General features: G+C 39.9%; 2 pseudogenes; one reads left to right on the top strand and one right to left on the bottom strand.

Moving 5' to 3' along the window:
- Positions 1–13,203: 13,203 nt before the first annotated feature.
- On the bottom strand, positions 13,204–13,537 carry LOC114638383 (annotated as a pseudogene).
- Positions 13,538–13,680: 143 nt separating this feature from the next.
- Positions 13,681–14,238, top strand: LOC114638362 (annotated as a pseudogene).
- Positions 14,239–18,370: the final 4,132 nt, after the last annotated feature.

Genomic DNA, 18,370 nt, shown 5'->3' with positions numbered 1-18,370 from the left:
GTCACCAGAAATTTTTTTAAAAAATCAATAGTTCTACAAGACGAGTAGGCAACATTAAAGTTATTTCATGATGGTAAAATGGGTTGTAATTACACTGAACACACTATGCACTTCTGTGCTGCTGGATACCAACTGACTATATCTCCATAACAGGTTCAAAGGGTAATTTTGCCTAGTTATAGAAGTTATTTCATTGCTAGTGAAAAAGTAGAGTTTAAAAAAAAATCTCTAAAATGATAAGCAGATACACTGATTGTTTTAAGCATTAACTGTTTTCTTCAGGTTTCATTAGTCATGGTCTTTCTTAAAAGTCCATTTATTGATGTGCTTTATATTTTGTCTGTTAGCTTTTCCTGTTGGCTAACATTTGTAATCACAATACAAAGTAGTCCTGAGGCAAAGGATTGCCAACAGTTCAAAGGTAGCCGGGGCAGAAAAGTGTTAAGTAGCCTAAACACTTGTTTTATTTTTGAGGCATGGTCTAACCAGGTAGCCCTGGCTGCCTTGGAATTCTTAACTATAGACCAAGCTGCCTATAAAATCTTATATTCACCTGTCTTTTCAAAAGTTTTGCAAAAAAGATGAATGCCTGCTTGCTTTAAAAGCTTTTTAGTGGGCAATTCTGTTTACATTTAAAAGTATGTATCCATACAGTAGTTCAGTTCTTTTAGTTAGTAATTATTACCTCTTAATTGCCATCTTCTTGGGAAGAACATTTAACATGCATTTAAAAGCAGTCTCTTGCTCAAGTATACAGCATCACTGTTGTACACAGTATCTGTAAGCTTGGTTCTTTGCTCTAATTGTAAATAGGAAGCTATTATTCTTACTTCAGTCATGAAGGTCAATTTTGACAAGATAAAATTATGTGGTATTTGTCTTTTTCTTTATATAGTCTAACTAGAGGCTTCATTTAGTGTTTTAGCTCCCAAGAGGCTTTTAATGGTTTAGGAATGTGAGCTGAGTTTAATCATTACATCCTTGCTTCAGATGGAAATACTTTTTTTTTAAAGATTTATTTATTTTATTGTGAGTACACTGTAGCTGTCTTCAGACACACCAGAAGAGGACATCAGATCACATTACAGGTGGTTGTGAGCCACCATGTGGTTGCTGGGAATTGAACTCCAGACCTCTGGAAGAGCAGTCAGTGCTCTTAACCACTGAGCCATCTCTCCAGCCCCGATGGAAATACTTATATTGCCAAGTGGTTGGTTTATGAATTAGGAAAAGTACCTGATTTCTGGTAAATGTGTAAGGAATTAGAAGTTGAAAATTGTGGTTCAAAGTTAAGTGGTTTCTATGACGTGTTAAATTCTCTATTTCATGACTGTAGGACCTGTGCAAGAATATGGGGACTTTTAACATTTCAAAAATTTGTTGTTTCAGTAACACTTTAAAAGTGAAGTAGTCATGCAGACAGACTACCTTAGTGAGGTTTCCTTCCTCCCCTTCCCTTCCCTTCCTCCCTCCCTCCTTTCTTCCCTCCCTCCCTCCCTCCCCTCCCTCCCCTCCCTCCCATCCATCCATAGTGTGTTGGTTTTAGAACTCCCACCAACTTACTAACAGTTGTAACAGTAATATAGCCTTTTTTCTAACGTGTTTCCTTTCATTAAGTCATCCCACTCTTCCTGAACCAGTATCATTCAGGAATACATCTGCCCTGCTTCTGGACTGACCAGTACAGTGACTCCATTCTCTCAGGAACTCTGTTAGGGTTTTCTTTGCCAAAGCTTGGTTGAGGACTAGACAGTGTCCTTAGCAAGTGAGGTTCTGGGGAAATCAGAATTATTGGGAATGCTTTACTTAATACTCTGAGGATATAGTAGCTGACACACTTTGTCCTTGGCAATATAATGCATGAATGGAAAGTCCAAGAAATTGGTTTAAAGATAATTCCAAAACAGAAAAAGCTAGTAGTTCACTGCAAAATGAAACAAAATAGAACTTTTTAAAACATTTGAGAAACATTCCTAAATCACCAAGTCATAAGGCTTCCCCCCCACCCTTAGTATTCGGAAGCAGGTAGAATTTGGGAAGAGGTCATGTAGATTAAATGTGGAGCAGTATTGGCAGGCATCTGGATAGTGCAGGGATTTTTCATGAATCAGGGATACTACTGGCAGTGAGTTAGCTCATCTGGCCCACAAGTTAAAACTTGGGCAGTAGTACCAAGTGCCATTAGAATTTCAAAGGAAAAATCTAGCAGAGGAAGAAGGAAGACAACTTTAATGCCATACTTAATGCTCACATTATATTCTTTTTGTTTTTGCTTTTCAAGACGGGGTTTCTCTATGTGGACCTAGCTGTTTTGAAACTAGCTCTGGAGCCCAAGCAGGCTTTGAACTCAAGATCTGCCAGCTTCTGCCTGCAGAATGCTGGGATAAAGGTGTCTCCACCACTGCCTGGCTCTCACCACCATTTGTCTGTCTGTCTGTCTGTCTGTCTATCTGTCTATCTATCCATCCATCCATCCATCTATCTATCTAATTGATGGATGTCATTCAATGGATATCATTAGGAATCAACTGTGTGTGTGTGAGAGAGAGAGAGAAAAAAAGAATGTGTGCGCGAGTGTGTGTGATTAAAACTGGATGCAAGGCACCTTGCAGATAAAGGGTAGACAACATCTTCATTGTGTGACCATAATTCACACACAATAAGATAATTCCAACCTCATTATGTGGCTTATCATTATAGGACAACAGCCGCACATGTAGTCTGTTCTTGCCTAAAACACTGTTACAAAGTACATGAAAACATAATCTCTCCACTTTTAATATCATAGTGAATAAAGTATTACATAAATCTAGACAAATGCCTGGAAGAAATAATTGAATTAGGGCCGGTGAGAGGGTTCAGGGAGTAAAGGAACTTGCTCCCAAGCCTGATGGCCTGAGTGATTTCCCAGAATCCACATGGGTGTAGGAGAGAACAGACTATTGCAGGTTATCCTGTTATCCATATGAGGACTGAGGCACACACTCAAACTTACATCACACATCTAATTCCTCCCCTCCCCCAACACTGAGTTAGCTACCATTTACAGATAAAAGGATTTCCACTTTAAGCTTGTTTTTGTTGGCTGAAAGGAAGGAAGGAAGGAAGGAAGGACTTGACTCTCAGACATTTCTGGTGTAATGTGGGCCTATGAATACAGATGGTATACTAATCAGGAAGGGTAGAAACAGAATATTACTAGTTCTACTTTGGGACTCTAGTTAAAAGAACACTAGCCTGTTGAGAAGTTGAAAAGAGGTAAAATACAACATGTCAATGACTTTCCATGAACTAGGCTTGGAAGTTGACAAAGTACTTCCAATGGGACATTTGGAGGGTATTTTTTGTTGATGTGTTAAAACAGTTTGATTAAAAGAGTTAACAGATCCAGAGGCTTGGGTCCCCCACGATGGACAGGCATGGTGGTGAGCTGCAGGTATGGTAGCTGTAACAGGAATCTGAGAGATCACATCTTCGACTGTGAGCTGGAAGTGGAGCAAACCTGCAGTAGAGAGAAGCTATAAACTCAGAACCTTACCCGAATGACCTAGTCTGACAAGGTTACACCACCTTTCAAAACAGTCTCACCAAGTGGGGCTGAAGTATTCAAATAACAGCCTATAAAGGAATTTTTTTTAAACCACCACAGGGAGATACATAAATATAAAAGAATTTGCCTTCAAACAGTTTGACTTTTATGTGGAGGCATGCATTCTGGGAAGATGGGCATGGCCAGGTGCTGAAGAAGGATTGGTGGGGAAATGGGTGAGACTTAAAAGATGCTGTAGCTTAGAGCCTTACTAACCTAAGACAGAAGTGCATTTCTTTTGATAATGAATATTCCATGACTGGTAAGGAAGGCATTCTTGTCAGAACAACCTAAGACAGGCTCAGTCTTGTTAATGAAATAAAAAAAGAGGGAGAGGTGGAGAGCCTTTGGGGCTGCTTGGCAAGAATCTGACATGGGCCGAGGACAAAGAAATGGGCTGTGGGGCAGGAATATGACACTGGCCAAGGAGAGGGAAATAGGCTTCAGGCAGGAATCTGACATTAGGCTAAAACTTAGAAGTAATTTCAGTCAGGAATCTAAATTTTAGGCTAGAACAAAGAAGTAATTTCAGACAGGAATCTAAGTTTTGGCCTAGAACAAGGAAGTAGGCTTCAGACATGAAAATGACCTTGGGATAGAACAGTGAAGTAGGCTCAGACACTTTGGTCATCCTGATAAGCCCTTAGAAACAGTGATCATGGGAGTGTTCATGTAATTGGGTTTAATGCCTTGCTTTTTTCTTTAACTATTTGTGTTTATTGTCTTGCTTGTTCCTTGACTATTTGTGTCTATTGTATTGCTAGACCCTCAACCTAGAACTGACCTTAATACATGCATGTGATCAAAATGGTATAAAAGCATAAAGGAGGAGGGAGAGATGGGACAACTGTTTTCTGGGGGAGATGGGGAATGGGGGAAGGGGATGACATCGATATTGTAAATAAATAAAATATCCAATAAAAAGAAAAGGGGAAAAAAAAGATGCTGTAGCTTAAAAGCTGTCGATGGATGGCTTGCAAAATAGTGTTGTATGTTCTATCCAAGCCAAGGGAGGTGGTGAGTTCCCTGAAACCTAACTCAGCAGGTGGAGGCAAGGTTAATAATTCAAGACTAGCCTTGGCTACATAGCATCTGCCTGGTCAGTTTCAACTACATGCAACTTTGTCAGATTTTTAAAAGCTGTATTAATATAGCCCAAGTTTTTCTGATTATTTGCTAGCTTTTTCTTTTAACATTTTTTGGAAAAATTTAAAGTACCATAAGTACTTTAGCTTTAATAGCTATAAAGGTAATATTCTTCAAGCAACTACAAAAGCAAAGCACATAAAATGTCTTACTTTCCAATCTGATTTCTGTAGGTCACTAATTCAGTGATTTCCTCCTCCCGTGTTAATTAGTTGTGTAAGATATGTGTGTCTTAGTCCTCATGTATATCAAAGGACAACCTGCAGTACACCATAAGGCTTCTGGGGAATCAAACTCAGGCTTTGGCAGCAAGTGCCTTTATTCCCTGAACCCTCTTACCTGCCCTAATTCAATGATTCCTTCCAGGCATTTGTCTGGATTTATGTAATAATTTATTGACTCTCTTTAAGGTGTTAAAAGTGAGGAGTTTTAATGTACTTTGTAATGGTGTTTTAGTCAACAATAGATTATATGTGCAGCTGTTGCCCTGTAATGCTAAGACACATAATGAGGTTGGAATTATCTTAATGTGTGTGAATTATGATCACACAATGAAGAAATGGTCTACCTTTTATCTTGTTAGATAACATATGACTTTATGTAAAATACTTCTCCCTGCTTCCTCTGGCTAATATATATTAAACATACTTTGGAGTTTTTGTATCTTGACTGTCTTTGTAATGGATTCATCCTTTCTAAATTAAAATGACTGATTCTTGAACAACTAGGGATTTTACTTAGAATATTTAATGCTAATTTGAAATTCTTGTGTGTGTGTGTTTAATATATTTTAACGAAAGTTAGGTTTTGTCAGAGAGGAAGAGGAATTCTTAGCGGTCTGAGAAGAGAATAATGCTATTTAATTTTTAAAATTAATTTTTATTTCTCTAACTTATAAATTTGAGTAATTTTCCATAAAGTTGTTTTAATTTTTAAAGAACTTCTAAATTTTATGTGTATGAATATTTTGCTTTGTATGTATGCTACATACATGCTGGTGATGGTGGAGGCCAGCAGAGGGCATCAGATACTCTGGATCTGGAGTTATGGATGGTCAGGAATCACCATGTGGATGCTGGTGAGAAATAAACCTAGGTCATCTGTAAAGCCATCAAGTGCTCTGAACTGCTGACCTATTTCTCTAGTCCCCTCCCCGTAAAATTATTAACTATGTTTATTTTTTCTGATAATTTTCTATCCTCTTTGATTATCTTATCTAATATATATATATCTGACATAAATATTAATTATTGTATTGTGATATATGTTGCCAGTGTTTTCTACTCTGTATAGGTTGTCTTTTTGTTTGTAAGGTAACATCTCACTAGATGGCCTAGGCTAGTCTGGAACTTTCTCTGTAGACCATACTAGCCTTGAGCTCACAGAGACCCACCTGCCTCTGCCTCTGCCTTTCCAGTGCTGGGTTAAAGACATGCACCACTATACCCAGTTTGTCTTTTTTTTCTTATATCTGTGTAAAAGTGTACATCTTGATGCAGCTAAAATGTAAACTGTTTTTAATTTTGGTTTTGTGATATTTTCATCTCAAGATTCTAAAAAGTGTTCAATATATGTTTTAAAATTTTATTTTTTAACATGTAAAGGTATATAGCTCACACTGGTGTTTGTTCTTGTGAGGATATAGCACTGGTCCCATTCAATAAGTTAATTCTCCCAGGATCATTTGTAATTGAACAGCTAAGTGAGTGGGTTTTTTTTTTTTGAGATTTATTCGTATTTTATGTATGAGTACACATACTTGCAAGTGTGTTGTAGTGTTCTTGGAGACCAGAAGAGGGTGCCAAATCCCTAGGAACTGAAGCTACAGATGCTTATGTGACCTTGGCTTGAAAGAATAGCATATATATTTGACAAATACAACATCCCTTTCATAGATGATAATCTTTTTTTGATAACTCTAAATCCATAACTTTCCACATATCCGAAAGATGGGATAAATATCACTCAAGAACCAGAAGAGCAAGAAAGCTGCCATGAGATTGTCTTCTAAGAAAATGCAGGGACATTTTACCATGATACCTCAACAATTGCTGTTTAAACAAGACCTGACCAAGCACAACACCAACGGGCATGCTAATATAATAGAAGGGAGAAACTTCACAGGGTTCCACCAATAGACAAAGAATTGCAAGTGAAGAATGTTGAGAGAGGAAAAATTAGTCCTCTCTAGTGATGACCTCCCCCAGTTGATTAGCTAATGGCCTGAAATCATATACATTTAAGTAGCACTAAACAGATTGAGCAGACTCTACTTACATATTTAAGTATGTAAGGCCATGATTTTGAGGCAGTGGGGTGGAGTGGGAGTAAATGGGGAGGGTTGGAGGAAGAAACTGGGTTGGAGGAAGAAACTGGAAGGGGGGGAAATGATGTCATATTTCCATTTAAAAAAAATCACCCAGTCTCCAAATCTTGTCTGAAAACTACAAACAAACTACAAAGTATGGAATATACTACAGCATATACAGGAACTGAAATGGATTTCAAATAATTTCTTCATATGAGATACCCCAATGTTGAATCTTACCTGCCAGGGGCTTATCCCATCACCCCATTCACTGAGGAAGGCAGCGATCAAGGCCGAAGCTGCTTTAGTTTTGCAATTCTTCTGTCTTAACTCTTTGCTAGTCTGAGGCTACAAGCTGCTTATTTGGGAAATTTGTGTGGAGAGTTTTTGGAGCTGCTTAGCAGGAATCTGACATTGACCAAGGCCAAGGCCAAGGCCAAGGAAATGAGCTTTAGGCAGGAATCTGACATTGGGCTGTGACAGGGAAGTAAGTTCAGTCAGAAATCTAAATCTTAGGCTACACCAAAGAAGTAGGCCTCAGGCATGAATACGACTTTGGGCTAGAATAGGGAAATAGGCTCAGAGATTTTGGTATTCCTGATAAGGCCTTATAAACACTGATCACGGGAGTGATCACAGGACTTTGCTTATTGCCTTGCTTGTTTCTTGACTATTTGCATTTATTGTATTGCTAGTTCCTCAACCTAGAACTGACCTAAATACTTGCATGTAATTAAAATGGTATAAAAGCAAATTGGGAAAAAATAAACCCGCCTTCAGTCTCAGTACTGGCTGGGGTCATGCTACAATGTTGTCTAATCATCTTTCCTCTTTTTTATCCTTACTCCTGCACTGGAGGACCTGAGACTGACTGGGCTGGCCTGGTCAAATTTGACTCCCGCCGATAGCAGCAGAGAATTAAGAAAAAAGTCTATTTGACTCAAGGAGCACTTGCTGACCAGGCCAGAGGTTTAGAGTTCAATAACTCTTTGTGAATCAGAGAGAAAAGGAAAGGAAGAAGGGGAGAAGTGAAGCACACACACAGACAGACACAGACACACACACACACACACACACACACACACACACACACACTTTGGCCATGCCCCAACCACCTGTCTCATCAATTCTATAAGTGTTCACACATACATTCATACACATAGCTACACATGTGTGTACATACATATAAATACACACATAAACATTTGGAGGGTTGGGTGGGGCCCCAAATGCCACACTTCATTTCTTTGTCCTTCTTATGAAAAGAAGAACAAACGTTCTTTATAAAGTTACTGTATAGATAAAATGTTACACCAAAGAGTTCCAGAAGGATGTCAATAGTAAGTTCAAAGCAGTATTTCACTCTGTAAGTTCAAAGGAACAGCTTTACATGGTCTTGCTTTATCATAGTGCAGACCTGTGGCTTCATCCTTGAACCTAACCTAGAATGAATGTTTTTCCTTAATCACAAGTTTGTCTCAAACCTATTTTTCTCCTTAGTGTAATTTATGAAAGCTCATTGTATTCCTTATTATGCAGCCTTTACTTACTACTCTATGTGGAGGGGCACATTCTATTCTTGATTCTAACTATTGCATCTTTCTGGCAAAACACAAAACATCACTTTAAGCTTACTTCTTAAAACTATTTGAATCAACTCAAGAATGCTATAAGGTAAATAATTAATCTAAACAGCATTAATTCAGGAAATGTCATCTTTATGTTGATCTGTAGCTAATTTGCCCAATAGGGCAGGCTGATGCGCAGGAATCATTAGGCTATGTAATGATGGCAGGAAAATATCAGCAGCAAGAAGCAAGGGGGTTGTGCTTCTCCAGAGTGAAGCCACTGCAGGCATGCAAAACAGTGGGCCATCTCCAGGAAACTTTCCTAGATGGCTTCTGTCATTTATCAACTTGCTTCTTTCTACTCTTTGGGCTATGGATGGGAAGGCTGGGAAGCATGGACTGGTTTGATAAGATAGGTAAGGAGAGAATGCTTTCATATTTAAAGTGACATTAGCAAAATGAATATACCTTGCATTTGGTCTAGAATCATTAGGTATACTGATGAATGTTAGGTCAAATGAATTGCTATCCTGGTGACAATTTCTGAGTTCTTCTAAGGCAGGTGTTTATTGTTAGCTCAGTCACTTGTTTTGTGAAGATGCAGGAATGTGTTGTGTGTGTTAAATCCACCATCGTCCATGTCTTAACCTTGAAGAAAATAACATCAAGATTGGTTCTGGTTTGAATAATAACGACCCCTATATGCTCATATATTTTAATTCTTAGTCACCAGGGAGTGGCACTATTTGAAAGGCTTAGTAGAAGGCTTAGGAGAAGGGCACTTGTTGCTTTGAATCTCAGCACTCTAGAGAAAAATGCAGCTGGATCTCTGTGAATTCAAGACCATTCTAGGAAACTCCTCGAAGTTTTATTATTTTATAAAATTTCTACAGCATTATTAGCTTTATTCACACACCATATTTTAGATGTCTACATTTATTTATGATTTGTTTCTAAAATTTGATAAGTTCCTCTGTACCTTATTAGCCTCTTCCCATTCCTAGTAACTGTTTTAATTTTCTTCTTCTGTTTAAAAACAGTTTCATTCACTATGTGGCCCCAGATTGCCTCAAAATTCAATATGCAAGAACTTGATGCATTGTGTTTTTACTCTATGGCTATGTAGTCACAGTTAAGAATGATGCTACCAGAAGAAAAGATTTCTGAACAGGAAATTCTGAGACTACTGAATCCAAGTGTCATGATCTCAGTTTATTCATAGGTTAGAACATACATGAGCAAAGAAACTACATTGCCTTTTATGCCTGAAGTGCAAGCATTAAGCTATATCATTCATACTCTAGTCTTTTGTTGGCATAGTGCAATGCTTGCCAGTGTTCAAGGGAAGGTAAGATAACTTGATGGGAGGATTGTTAAATATTGATCTCATGTCTCAATATTCCCACAGATTGTAGACTTTGAAGTAAAGCTTCTGAAGGTACTGATCCATTACAAGATTCATTAACTGTTGCATTAAAAACACAGTAAAATATGAAAATTGTGAGAATTCAGATGTTATAGCTATTGAAATTAATAATGCTATCTACATTTATTAATATATTATATATGGAATAAATGTCCTGAAGTGGGCTCAAAATAAATATATCAGATTCCTGATCCATACAAGCATTGCAAATGGGACTACAATTGATTATATGATATAAAGTCTCTGAGTTTGCTCTTAGGTGTTGGGGCCAGCTCTCCCATGCTCAAGCCCTCCATGCTGGCTCACCTCGTCCCCCTCTCCACCAAGGCCAGCTCTACTGTGCTACCCAGACAAGGGGCCAGGCCAGCTCTTCCACTCTCATGAACCCAGGGTCTGCTCTCCCAACTTCCACAGGTGGTGAGGGGTGAAAAAGCCATTAGTCCCACACCCATATCACCTCACAGCACATGACTGGCAGGGCCAGCTCTCCTACCCTCTCATCCTGAAGGCTGACTCATCTGTGTCCCTCCCATCACAAATCCAGACCACATGAGTCATCTGTGACTCATCAGCTCTACTATGCTTGTCTAGGTGAGGAGCAGGTCCAGTTCTCCTGAGCGCTGCAGGATGAGGGGCAAGGATAGCTGTTCTAAGCTCATGACTCTGTGGCAGGCTTCCTGACTGCCGTAAGTGGCTAGGGAAATGGAGGACAGTGGCAGCAGAAGATCACCTCTGGGGTCAGCTCTCCCATACTCACACTGTCAGGGCCTGCTCTTTCAATATACCAGCCACCAGGACAAGCCCATTGTGCTACCTGGGTGAGGCAAAGGTCCTCCTCATCTAAGTACTGCTGCTACTGAGAGATGGGCCACCTCTCCAGACCACCATATCCAGTGAGTGGTGGGGAGATCTACACAACAATTTCCCTTATGAACACAGATGCAAAATTTCTTTAAAAGTAGCAAACAGATTACGAGAACAGATCAATAAAATTATCCAATATGCTCAAATAGGCTTCATCCCAAAGATTCATGAAACTTCAACATATGGAAATCAATAGATGTATTCCACTAAATAAAGAGACTGAAAGCCAAAAGCACATGATCTACTCAAGTGCAGAAAAGGCCTTTGACAAAAATCCAACATCCCTTCATAATAAGAATTATGGAGACAAGATATAAGAAACACCCAAAACATAATAAACGGACTTTTCAGCAAGACCACAGACAATATCAACATAAGTGAGGACACATTCAAGGTGAGCTATTTAGCAGTAAGACTCTGAGGTGACAAATACATCAGATGATTAAAAGTTACTTTTACAAATTGTTCTTATTTTGTCACTGTGTTTTTTCTTCCTTTTTTGATGAATTGTTCTGGGTTTATTTGTGCCTTGTGTCTGCTTGGATGTAGTTAAATATTTATTCTTGCTAAAGTTGTTTCCTAGGATTTTCTGTAGAGCTGGATTTGTGGACAGAAGTTGTTTAATTTTTTTTTTTAATCATTAAATGTTTTTCTTTACCCATTGATTGTGGTTGACAGTTTTGCTAGGTATAGTAGTCAAGACTGGAAGAAGTGATTTTTCAGAGTTTATAGAACATACTTTCAGGCCTTTCTGAATTTCAGAGTCTGTATTAAAAATGCCAAGTGTTATTCCAATGGGTCTGCCTTTGTGTATAACTTTGTCCTTTTCTATTGCTACTTTTCATATACTTTCTTTGACCTCTCTCTTTTTTAATGTTTTATGTATTATTTGTCATATAAAGTTTATTTTCTGATTCAGTCTATTAAATGTTTTGTATGTATCTTTTTTTTTTTTTTTCGAGACAGGGTTTCTCTGTATAGCCTTGGCTGTCCTGGAACTCACTCTGTAGACCAGGCTGGCCTCAAACTCAGAAATCCGCCTGCCTCTGCCCCCCAAGTGCTGGGATTAAAGGCATGTGCCACCACTGCCCGGCGTTTTGTATGTATCTTGTACCATGGTACACATCTTTCTTTGTAGTAGGGAAATTTTCTCCTGTGACTTTGTTAAAAATATTTTTGCACCTTTGACCTTAGTTTCATTTATTATATTTATTCATATGTTTGGTCTTTTCATAGTATCCCAGATTTCCTGAAATTTGTCTGATTTTTTTTATTTCATACTTTTCTTGACTGAGAAATCCATTTCTCCTACCATACATTAACTGTTGCTTATGCTTATCTCTGAGATTCAGTCTTTCATTGAGGTACCATATCACTATTAAGATTCTTAGACATATTCAAAATTGCTATTTGGAAACCCCTCCGTGTGATTTAACTGTCTCCTCATGTCATATTATGATAGGCTTGCTGTCTTTTGGTGAAGGTACTTTGGTTGTTAGTGTTTATAATTTTTGTCCTGTTCTCCAGACATCTGGTGTTATGATGTTTGTGCAGTTTCTTGTTATAGATATTAGGTCATACTTTTGATGAGTACGAACTCAGGTGTTGACTTTCTGGTGTCCTAATTGGACTAGTTGTAGTCCAGATGAACTGTGTTTGATTTCCATTTTGGAGTTACTCTGTGTTTTAGGGTTCACAGTCTGAACCCTGATTTGGATCAGTCTGGGTTGAATCTCTGCCTTAACACCAAGCAATCCCAGACTCAGTAAGTACCTGTGCTGCTCTTACCAGGCCATGGTTACCTGATATGGCTGATAAGACATAAATCTTAACCAGATCCTAGTGGAGGGGTCTCAGGAGGACATTGACTGTAACAAATTTATTGGAGCAATCAGGATTTTTATACCTTTATCAGAAAGAGAATATAACATTGATGTCTAGGTTCATTACAATAGTAGTTGTCAGGACACAATGACATTTGCAAGCTATACAGGATGCATAAGAGTAATGTCCATAGACAAATGTATTCCGTTCAGCTTACATGCTTCATTGACTTCTAAGAAATATAGAGAAATACAAGGAGGCCTCAATTCTTCAGTGCCTGAGCCAGTTCTTCAGCTTCTCAGGAACTGGAAGGCACAGTAACCTAGGAGCCCTGGACACTGACATATAAACCTATGTGACTAGGGCCGGTGGAATGTTCTTTTAATAGCTTCTCTATGGTGATTTTCATAATAGTTTTTATTTTGTTGTTTTTTTTTTTTTTTACAAATCTACTTTTATTTATTTATTCTCCTTTAGTTTAAATCCAGGATGGGTAAAGCATCACAGGAATTCTGTGTTCAATGGCCTTTGCAGGAAGGTTGCTTCGGAATTTGACATGACCCATACCACTGTTTCCGAGGGACCGAGTTATCTTCCCCCAGATCACTCTGGTTTTGTTTGGTTTGCCTCCAGGAGTCACTGTATTGTTTTTATGCTTTGTACACATAAGCACATCTCTTGCCTAAGTAGAACTCAGTTTCATCTCGGGCATAAACGCCTTCAATTGAAAGAAGAGCTGTGTGCTCTCTTTGGTTCTGGAGACCTCGCTTGTAGCCAGCAAAAGTGGCCTTGCACCACAGCCTTCCAGACATATTTTCCTTTATACATCCTGTTCTCAGCAGACCTCCACAGGCTCCAAGAAGGCCCACAATAGTTCTTCTAGTTACGTTTTATGTATATTCTATAATATAATAGTTATTGCAGTTTTGCTTTTTTGTTTCCATACTCCTGACTCTGTGCCAGCACCTCTGGGATTGCCTCACAAAACCATGAACCAGCTACTGCCAGTGTTGCCACCTTTAGAAAAGGTGCTGAGCCCTGCAGGGGCACCTCCCGGGGACCTTTGGGAAAGAGGCTACAGCAGGAGCTTATGACCCTCATGATGTCTGGTGATAAAGGAATTCCTGCCTTCCCTGAATCAGTCAACCTGTTCAAATGGGTAGGGACCATCCACGGAGCAGCCAGCACCATATATGTAAACTGAGGTAGAATAAACTCTCACTAGAGTTGCCCAGTGGCAACTCATACAACGCACCCACAGTGAAGTTCTTCACACCCTACTATCACCCCAACACGGACACTCAGGGCAACATCTGCCTGGACATCTTCAAGTATTAGTAGTCTGCACTATGTGATGTCACGACCATCCTGCTCTCTATCCAGAGTCTGCTAGGAGAACCCAACATCGATAGACCTTTGAACACAAGCTGCAGAGCTCTGGAAGAACCCTACAGCTTTTAAGAAGTACATGCAAGAAACCTATTCAAAGGAAGTCTCCATCCATGAGCCCTGAAGCAAGCTTTTTCCTGTTGTCTCTTTTCTTAGACTGTAATTTCTCCTTGATTTCTAAAGGTGTTGTTATTTTTGTTTTTGTTGTTTATTAAATCTGCTTGAACCCTTATAATATATATTAAATACACATAGATTTTGTATAAAACTATAATAATTATTGACTTACTATGTATATTATAGATGTAATTATTACATAATTACATTTTATTTGATAATTATAGATTATGGATTAATGATTATCACCTCTCCCAGTCTGTGAATGTGGGTCCATGTATGTTATGCATGTGTATGTTACATGTGTGACTTTGAGAGAGTGTTGTGTTTGTGTGTGTAGTAATACATCTGAGTGCAGAAAAGAGATATTGCTCAGTGTCTTATCTGCTTTCTCACACTCTATCTTATTCATTTGAGAAAGGACATATCACTGAACCTGAACTTTGCCACTTCTCTTAGGCTACCTAAAGCCTAAATTATTGCTCCACCTGTCTTTCCCTGCCCCACCCCAGAACTTATTGTGTAATCATTTCTAATCATGCTTCATTTAATGCACTAATGATGGAATTTTATCCCAGTTCTCATTCTGGAAGAACAAGCAACCTTAATACTCAGCCATCTTGCCAGCTATGATTATAATTTCAAAACATTCATTTCTAATAAAAATATTAAAGTCTCAGCATTAGTATAAAGAGGATAGGTAAAGTACATTCTGTTTTGTAAAAGGGGACACACATCACACACATACACACATCCTGCAAATTGTGCGAGAATGACTTGAGTCTTTATTCGGTGTTATCAAAATATAAATTGAAATCCTACATCTGTTTCCTAAGGCTAATTATGAAAATGAGGGAATCTCACTATTCTTTGTAAAGGGTTGAATGGAAATAGAATTCATTTCATGAAACCAAATTTGTCTTTAATTCTTAATTTTATTGTATGTGTATGTGGACTTTCATTGTATGTGTCTCTGTATGAAATGAATGCAGTGCTAAGAGAGGCCAAAAGATGCTGTAAGATCCCATAGTAACTCTTGAGTTACTGCTGGCCCTGAGTCATCATGGTGATGATGTCATATGGGTGATGAGAATGGAATATGGATTCTCTAGCAGAGGAGCTAGCTAGCAACTGCTGAGTCATATCCCCTCTCCAAGTCCAGTCTTGGTAGGCCCTTTAAAGAAGAGGTCATTCTGAGGCTTAGTGTGTGGGACGCGCGTGTAATCGTCTCGCCAGCAAGAACGCACACGCACACACATCAGGATCCTTCCGTAGGAACACGTTTATTCCCAAAAACAAAATGGTGGAAGAAGACGCCCAGGCCCGGGAAAGCACTGCTTATATACCCTTAGAGCGGTGTATTCACCTCTGATTGGCTGCTTACTCGTTGCGCGCCAAAACTCTGTGGGATGGGCTTTAACTTTGGCGGGCTTTTACCATGGCACATGCACAATTTACTTGTTTACTAGGAAGAATCCCGGATGTCAGCGCCATGTTGCAGTGGCAGATTTTGCCAGCACCCGCCGCGGCTTCCTACATCTGCCCCTTTTTTGTTTTATTGTAGAGGGTGGTAGATGAGATCCCTGGGAAGGTTTCGTAACTCCCATATTTGGGGGTCCCACGGCGGGTCTGAGTCTCTTTGGAGGGCAGTGCTCAAACTCTTACCCGTCGCTGGGTCAGCCTCCCCACCCGGGGCTGCCCTGTCTTAGGTGGCCGAGGCTTATCCGTCCGCTCCGTTATTGAGTTACCAGACCTTCTATCCGTGGAACGAACACCTTAGTGGGCAGGGACTGCGTATAGAAATGTTTGAGGCTTTATAGGCTGTCTTTACCAGAAGCCTTTGGGTACAGCGGCTGAGGAATCTGTCTACTGGCTATTTCCTTTTGTTTTGTTAAACAGGCACTGGTCAATGTCCCGTGTCTTAGGCTAGCTGACGTTTTTCCACAGCCAGCACCAAAGAATGGTGAGCTCTCTGTCTAGGCTACGAGGGTCGCGCACCCACACCTGGCATTCTCAGAATGTGCGCCCCAGGTTGTGGCCACTCGTAATGCCTGTCATTGGGTAAACTCACCACTCGTGGTGTACCTCTGGCATATGGGATCAGCCTATTCCCGTCGTTGGGGCCAATGGCAGCTGGCCTGGAGACAAAAAGATGGAGCTGTCTATCTGGCTGTTCTTGGCCTGTCTAGCGTGGTACCAGTCATGACTCAAACTCAAGCCCGATCAAGCAAATTCCATCTTGGGGGAATAAGCGATCAAGGACTAATAGTTTAAGACAGTCTCCCTTACCCTATCAGGTGCAATGGAAGCAAGTCCTCTGAGTGCAAGGGCTAAGGGAAACAGAAAGAGATGCAAACACCCATCCCTGTGCAATGGAGTCATCTCCTAGGGGTGCAAGGGCTGTTTGTCTCAAAATTCAGGTACCACAGCTACACAGACAAGGACCAGCCAGGCCAAGACTCCTCACCGACCCAGTGTAATGGGCAAATCTTTTGGGATGCAACGGCTGATGGCCCAACATTTAGCACCACCACTAGTGAGGGGGAGACTACTTATTTTCGAAGCAGTGATAACCACACTGCAGGGGAAGCCCCTAGTTCTTTGGTCACAAGCGCCTGGCCAATAATAGCCTTGTCAAGATTTTGTTGAGCTCTGAGTTTGCAAGCCAACCAAAAAATGAACACTAATCCGCAACATAGGGCATACCAAACAGGCCTACTCCCACCCACTTAAAAAAAAGAAAAAGAAGAAAAGAAAAAGAAGGCTGGAGAAATCCAGGGGGACAGTCCCTCAGTCGGGGACAGATCCATGAGCGTCGAGTTGATGTTCACCACAGCTGTTTTCAATTTTCTGAGTGTCTCATCGAAGTTTTCTGACCAATTTTCTGCAAGATATTGAAACAATTTTCTGGACAGATTAGCTACTCGAGTAAAGTTTTTATACTGTACAGTGGTGATGTAAAGTGCACCCAGTTTTCTCTCACATTCCAATTGGGCTAATTGAAAGAGGATATCCAATCTCTCTCTCACTAAATCAAGGCGTTGATTAAGGATCATTAGCCCGCCTTTTAGTTGGGCGCTGGCGGAGGTTAGAAGGTTAACAGCCTCTGCCACCGTGGCTGACAATTGGTTGAGGGTAGTGTCCATCTGAACAGAAGTTGACATAGCAATCCCAGCGGCAGTGGCGGCAATGACACTGGTATCGCCGTCACTATGGCTGTAGTTATACCAAAATCTCTTTTTTGCCTAAATAATGACAAAGTGGAAGGAGTCTCCACGGGGACGGGAACCCATCGCGGGACTCTGGCAACCATAGCTCGAGTGAATCTTTCAGAATTTTAACACTGGGACATCTAGCAAGTTTCATTGGTACAACTCTTAAAGGTGGAATTTGATAAAATAAACAAAAATACTAGGAACCCAAAGCTGGAGGATCCAAATAAGGATCTGCATATGAGTCTTTTGGGGGGTCATCTTCAGATGTCACGAGTCGCCGCGTCAGTCGCTCTGGTAGCCAAAATGGATTGTCTTCTTTCTGTGGAAAGACACAAACCGCTCCCCTGGCTTTTATTAAAAATAGAATCTGGACCTTTTCATTGTCCGGTCAAGATGTCTTTTTATTTGACCATCTCTTTTGTCCTGTCAGGCTCTAAACAGTGACGGTCAGCAGCGGAATGGCCCTGACTATCCAGATTTAAAATATTGAGGGTAAAAAGTGTTTATCTATCCCTCATCAGTTAATTGTCAAGGGGAATTAGGACTTGCATCTCCCTTGAGAATATCTAACAGAGGTTTACGTTTTTCTATGGTAAGCTGAAGATGAGGTTTTAGCCAATTAATATCTGTTGTTAACAACTTTTGAGAATCATTAAAAGTAAACCATTTTTTGTATGTACACCTGCAAGCCAGAAGATGGCACTAAATCTCACTACAAATGGTTGTGAGCCACCATGTGGTTGTTGGGAATTGAACTCTAATATTTTTAGTTGTGAGTCTAGCCTTTAACGGTGGAACCATCTCTCTAGCCCCAATTATCTACTCTTATTGGAATTTTCTATGTCACAATTGAATTATCAGATATTGAAAAGATACTGCCTTTGAGTCTTTTTGGAGCATCAAGTACTCTAAAATCTTAAAGCT

The sequence above is a fragment of the Grammomys surdaster genome, unplaced genomic scaffold (assembly GCF_004785775.1).
Source record: "Grammomys surdaster isolate TR1022 unplaced genomic scaffold, NIH_TR_1.0 125581, whole genome shotgun sequence".
NCBI classification, from domain to species: domain Eukaryota; kingdom Metazoa; phylum Chordata; class Mammalia; order Rodentia; family Muridae; genus Grammomys; species Grammomys surdaster.
Note: the sequence above shows the minus strand (reverse complement) of the source record. Positions and strands in the feature narration are given on the sequence as shown.